Raw genomic sequence first — 7,039 nt, forward strand, 5'->3', positions numbered from 1 at the left:
AGTCTGTCTGGGTGTGGGGTCTACGTCTAGTCTCTCCTGTGATAAGAGTCAATCTTTCCCAGTTATGGAAACTTCCAGGAGGAGATTTATGACAATTGACTTCCTTTTGAAGGATCTGTCTTTAGGCAGATAAGGGGAGTTCAGAGAAAGCTGCTCCCTGCATTTGCTGTTTTTCAAGTGCCTACAGCTCAAAATAATGTGCCAGAGTGGCATATTTGGGGGTGGCATGGTCTGCTACTCTTGGTCACATACTGAGGCTCCAGAGGACTGGGCCTGAAACAGAAAGCTACTGTCTATGAGCAACACGGCTCCCCTTCTTTACTGCTGCAGGCATCAGAGCCGGGCCTTCTCAGAACTGCAGGGTCGGTCTCAGCTAATAACAGCAATGGTGAACTTGGTGAGTTTACCGTTCTAGGGGCACTGTTCTAAGGGCTTCTATGTATCAATGACTTAATGTTCATCCCAACCCTATGAGGTCGATACAGTATTATGCCCATTTCACAGATATGGAGGCAGAGGTACAGTTAAGTAACCTGCCCAAGTCCCAGTCTGGCTCCAGTCCTTGTGCTTTGAACCACTACTTTTGCAATGTCTGACATGTGGCAATTATCACACATCCTAATCAGGTGACTGAGGCCCAAGAACCGTCTGGCGATAAGTGTTTACTGAGCATTTCCCAGGGGCAGGCCTAGGCCCAGGCATGCTCCAGGGGTGCTGAGAGGTGCAGGATGCAGTCCCTGGGAGCTGATGGCCAGTAGGGAGATGAGACAAGTGCATCCAGTGTTACATGGAAGTTCAGCACAATGTGAAAAGGTTGCATGTACTAAAAGACGAATTAGTGAATGCTGCAGTCCAGAGCTGAAGGGATCGTTGTGGCCTGGGGTAGCCTCATCGTTTATCCAAATCACACAGCCAAGGTGCTGACTCAGTGCCAAGCCCTTGCAGGCACCAGGAATGGAGAGGAGAATTAAGATGCTGACCCTGCCCAGATCCTCAAATCATCATAAGACAGTGTAGCCACAGGTGGAAACAGGGACACAGCACTGAGAAGCTCCTCAGAGGCTTCATGGGAAGGAGACTGACCAAGTCTTGAAGATGCTGAGGGTGTGGAGATGCTTGGAAGGAAGGGCAGGGCTGTGCAAACAGGGGGTATGCCTGTCCCTAGAGCTATGAATAGTACCACCTCACTTCTGGTCAGTCTGTCAGTTTTCAAAAACACTTTTAGCACTCCTCTTGAACCTCACCTACCCAGGGAGGAAAGGAGAGCAGGCATTATGGACAGCAAGGTCTGGAATGGTTAGTGGCTTGCCTGGGGTTACATAGTAGAGCTTGGCCTGAGGCCAAGGCAGATAAGGGGAAATATAAATTTGCACCAGTCTCCATGCCCTCAGAAACTCTGACTAGTCCTGCTAGGAAGTGGTATGCTTTGGGCCCCAACAGTGCTTAGTGGGTAGGTAGCTAGTTCAGGATAGGACTGACTGTGGTTTGGGGCACTGCTTGTTTATAATGTTGTTTCTTTCTTTCTTGCACTGTTCTTCAGTCTTTTTTCTAACAGCCTTGTCCAAGTGAGCTGTTGTATCACTCCAACAAGCCTCACTCCAGAGAATATTCTTTTAAGTAAATGACTATGATCATTATCGCCAGTGACCACATTCTGGCCACACGCTGTAGGCCAGGCAGTGTGCTGAGAACTTAGGTATACTTGTCTCCTTCAGTGCTTACAAGGAGATAGGTACTAGTATCTCCATTTTGCAGATGAGAGAAACCGAGGTAGAGGTTACACAGCTATAAAGTGGCAGAAGCAGGATTCAAATCTAGGTCTGTCTCCAAAGATCTTAACTAGCCATCTGTTGCCTGTGCTACATGGTATTTTGCTGTGGGTGTTTTGCTCCCATTGGCAGTGATATCTTTGAAGCCAGTAATTTTTGAGAGGAGTCTCCAACCCCTTCCCAGGTGTTGAGAGGTCGATCCTTTCTGCCCCAATGCCTAATGGTTACGAATGCTATCCGATGTAAGTATTTGTTGACTACACAACTGAATCACCTCAGTTCCACAGAGCTACAGTGAACACCTATTGTGTGAACAGCTCCATGCTACGAGTCCCATGAGAATCCAAGAAAATGAGGAGGCCTGCTCCCTGCCCTTGAGGCAAAATTAGCATACACCCAAATGTAAGAATAGCTAATTGGATATCATCAAGTGGAAAGCTGTGTGGCGTTACCCTAAGGATCATGGGAGTTGGGACAAAGGGCAGAACCCTATGGCTAGAGTGGGCGGAGAGGGCTTCCACACTGGGGCCCCAGGAACACAATGGAAAGAGAATGTGCGCCAATGGAGGGCAGGGAGCAACTACCACCTTACTTTTCCACACAAGGGGGCAGGGAGAGCTGTCTGGGAGAAGGAAGTGAGAGGGTGTTAATCCTGGGGGGTCCTTGTCCAGCAGTGCCAAGCGCAGGCAGCACAAACTGCCCTTTCATGGAACCATTCAAAGAGTCTCCTGTCTGGGGGACTTGGCTGCTCAAGCTGGGAGAAGGCAAGGGGGGGGGGCGGGCGGAGAAGGGACATTTGCAGGCAGACTGCTGTACACTTAGCAAAACTATGAAATCAGTTCAAAGCTAGGGGAAGAGACAAACATTTGTACCTACGCTGTGCCAGCTATTTGATCTCCCTTGTCTTACAACAATTATCCCTTTTGGGAAAGGAGAAAAAGAAGCCCCCCACCCCCGCCCCAAGACTTCCCTAAATTCACACAGCTAGAAGAAGAGCTGGGATCTGGAGCGTGGAGTTTCTCCCCATCAGCTGCTTCTAACCAACCTCTTTCTCTCTGAACTTTCCTTTCTTCCTCACCTTGGATCCCCCTTTGGAAGGAGAGCCTGCCCCACCCGCCTCTTTTCTTCCTTCCCTTGCTCACTTGACCCTTCCCAGGAGGTGCCTGATTGGCCTGTTCCCCCTGTGGTCTGAATGGCAGAGGGTCCCACAGCCAAGAGCATATTTGCATATGAAGTGGGTTGCCCCTGGTGAAATCAAAGATGATTTCAAAGGAATGAAGTGCTAAGGGGACTTTTTGGCTAAGGGTTTGGGGGCATGGCTCAGATGGATCCCCAGAGAGAACTACTGTCTCCGTGTTCCTTATGGAGCATGAATTTTCAGATGGAGCATAAAGTAATGACGATTACACCTCTTGCTCATCTGCTTGTCACCTTATGGAGGAGGAGGGCAGCAGTTACTTCCCCCACGTGTAAGAGGTCAGCCACTTGGCTAGTCTCTGTTTCCAAGGATTCGCCTGGCTACAGGCTGGGGTTTTCTAGCAAACTGCTGGGAGAGGAAACCAGCTCTAGGAATAAGGGAGGCTCTTGAGTTTACATAACTTTTGGAGCCCTGGACCCAGGCTGAGAATGTGTTGATTCTGGCCACTAGTGGGGCAGCCAGCTGGGGCAGAAGAGTTGGCTCAAAAACTCCGTTCCTGCAGGGGAGAGTGTGACTGTCTTTTGTTTTCTCTACTTCTGTTGTAGGCTCTCTTCCTGCTCTTCCCTTGATAAAGTCCTGACCTTTTACCTTCCTACCCCCAGTTCTGATGACAGACCCCTGAATCCAACTGAAGGGTCCTTGGCATCTCACTGTCCAAGTTGAGTTTCTGTCTTGTTCATTCCACCTCCAAGATAATGAGCTTTCCTCCTCTCTCATTCCTGCAGCCACTGTCCTAGTTAAGTATACCTTTGCCTTTTACCTGACTGATACACTGCCTCTTTACTGTCTTCCTGCCTGGAGTCTGGTGTCTGTCTACCAGTCCATCTATACAGGATACTGGAGTTCCGTAACTTCTGACAACTTCCCCCCTCCTTTTTTTTTTTTCTTAAGATTTTATTTACTGGGGCGCCTGGGTGGCTCAGTTGGTTAAACGGCTGCCTTTGGCTCAGGGTCCTGCGATCGAGTCCTGCATGGGGCTACTTGCTCAGCAGGGAGCCTGCTTCTCCCTCTCCCTCTGCCTGTTGCTCCCCTGCTTGTGCTCTCTCAAATAAATAAAAATTTTTAAAAAATGATTTTATTTGAGAGAGCGAGAGAGAGAGGACTCACACATGAACAGGGGAGAGGGGCAGAGGGAGAAGCAGGCTCCCACTGAGCAGGGAACCTGACACTGGACTCGATCCCAGGACCCCGGGATCATGACCTGAGCCAAAGATAGATGCTTAACCTACTGGGCCACCCAGGCGCCCCAAACAACTCCCCATTCTCGCCACTCAAGGCCTTTATGTCCTGCCTCCTGCTGACTCTGCCCGCTTCTACTCCAGCCATACTAATGACACTAATCCAGTTCTCAGGCTGACTTGCAAGAATGCTGGACTTGTGTATGCTGTCCCCTCTACCTGCAATGTATTTTATTTCCCTTCCTTCTACACCTCCACCTTGTGATGATGCTTCAAAGCTCAATTCAAATGATACCTCTTTCATGTAGCCTTCCCCTGACCTGTTTTCAAAGAGGTTTAGTTGTCCCCTTCCTCTTTACACAGTGTGGTCACTGTTTCTGTAACAGTCTGTCTAGACTATGAGCCCATTTGAAGGGCCTCATTTATCTCTGTCTCCAAAGTCCATTGGAAGACTAGTACAGAACAGGTGCTCAGGTTTGCTTAACCAGCAAATAAATGCTCCTAACCGCAGGTTTAGAAGAGGGTAAGACCAAGTCATTCATACCCAGCTCCTTTCATGCCTTTGAGTACTCTCAATCTTGAGATTCTCCCCCCACCAATAGATCTATGGCTACCCCCAAATTTGCCTACTTTCTTTTTTCAGGACATTCTCCTTGGACATTCTTTAGTGCACGTGTGTGACAGAATGGCCTTTGATTTGACCCAAATATGCTCCTTCTGGCTCTGTAGCAAATCCCGCAGGGAGGGTCCAGGGTCTCCTCTATTCTCTTGCTGAGTTCATAGTGCTGATCTCTAGGTTTCACAAGGATGTTGGGATGGCCAGCACATAGCAGGTGCTCATTAAAGATATGCTATGTGAAAAGGGACAGGCGGGGCTGGGTAGGGAAAGACAGGTAGGGGGCTATGGGATCAGGCTCACAAAAATCACAAAGATGCAGAGGTGAAAGGAAACTAGAGATAAAGGAACAAACCAGACCACCCTGCCCTAGGCGTCAGAGGTGGGGGTCTTGTTATAACAGCTACTTGTGACCAGCAAAGAATTACTGGACCCTAAAAAAAAAGGTAAGCCATTAAAGGTGTTATCCCTAGTCCTTACTCAATGGTGCTATCAATAGAGATGTTAAAAGGATTTACGTTTCCTGGTTAGCCTTCAATAAAAGACCAACCCTAAAAGCCCCCAGGGGCAACCCTGTCGGGACCCCTGTCACTCCTGAGAGCTTTTTTCCTGTACCCTTGCTTAATAAAAACTCTATCGCTTTACTCAGTCTTCTTTGTCCGCGAGATTCATTCTTGGACTCTGTGAGACAAGAACCTAGCTCTCCTGCTTCACCTGCTGGGGTACAACGGAACACTCAGTAGACAAAGATGCTGCCACCTCCTAGTCATGGCTGTGGGCTAGTCATTTCACATCTCTGAGTTTCAGTTTCCTTACCTTTAAAGTGGAGATAATAATGCCTATACTTCACAAGGATACAAAGATAAAGGAGATGTTAAGTGACTAGCACAGAACCTAACCCAAAGCTCAACATATCATTCATTCTCAGTCTCCACCCATCAAGCTTGAAGAAGCCTTAAGTCCCTGGTCATCAACCTCTTGCTATTTTAAGAACGGTGTCTAGACCAAAATGACCTCTGTTCAGGGTCCCCTGTATTGTCCAGGAGGAAGTGTGGAGAGGAAACCACCTAGGTTTTAATTCTGACACCACCACTCCAGGGCTGTATGAATTTGGACCTGTCTGCCTACTTGTAAAAGGAACATAACATGACTTACATCATAGAGATGCTGTGAGGATTAAATGAGATGTGTATAAAGTAAATTAGAGGACACTCAAAATCTGATGACTGCTATGACTTGCCTGGTGAACGGAAGTGCTGTATTTCCTGAAAACCATGCATGTGATTATGCTGCCCCCCTGTGGACAGAGAGCACACAGCCCCGTAAAGGGACCCCCTCCCCCCCGACCTCCTCACCCCCACCCCAACAGCTTGATGGGAGAAATCACATGACACACAAGGCAATTTTCTTCTCTGCTAGGGAGCTCATGCTTTACCCTGAAATATAGGGAACATCTAAACCAGAACTTTTCAGAATTAATGTGCTTATTGGAACACAGATCAGTTCTGACTCAATAGGTCTGGGGTGGAGACAAAATCTTTAACAAGATTCCAGATGATACTGATACTACTGGTCCACAGACCACTCTTGAGTAAAGGTCTTAAGTACAATATAGCAGTGACATGACATGAACTATTTACTAAGTGCTTTACCCTATGCCGGTTATTGAGAAAGCCAGTTAACCTATATTAACTTATATAGTCCTCAAGACCGTGTGAGAGAGATACTGTTGGATCATTTTTCAGAGGAGGAAACTGCAGCACAAAGAGAGAAAGTACACGGCTATCCCATACAGCTTGTAAGGTGTGGGCCTTGGGTTCTAATTTAGGCAGCCTGGCTCCACAGCCTAATAGGAAGAAGACTCCAACAGTGTGTAGAGCATGACCAAGGGAGGGGCTAGGGTAGGAAACCAGCAGGGGTCCTGAGTGATCTAGCTGAAAGATGAGGCCTAAGCTATGGCAGGTGCTGTGGGATAGGAAACAGGGGACGTAAAAAAGAGCATGGGGAGGGGTTTGGTGGTAAGCTGGATACAGGTGAGAGGGAGCCATGTAGAGAGTTCAGCCTGTCTGGTTTGGACAACAGAGAGATAGTGGTACCTACCACTTACTGAGCAAGGAAACACGGGAGGAAGAACAAGTTTTAGGGGGAAGGTGAGTTCAGTTTTAGGAATGGTCAATATGAGTGGCTTTTGGTCATCTGGGGGAGATAGGAGGCATCTAGAGCTCAGGAGATGATCTGGGTTATGGGCAAGGTTCTGGTGTTGGCAGATGTGAAGCCA

Source organism: Mirounga angustirostris, unplaced genomic scaffold (assembly GCF_029215605.1).
Source record: "Mirounga angustirostris isolate CCGP_5_RB_7025 unplaced genomic scaffold, mMirAng1.0.hap1 SCAF_13, whole genome shotgun sequence".
In the NCBI taxonomy this organism is placed as follows: Eukaryota; Metazoa; Chordata; class Mammalia; order Carnivora; family Phocidae; genus Mirounga; species Mirounga angustirostris.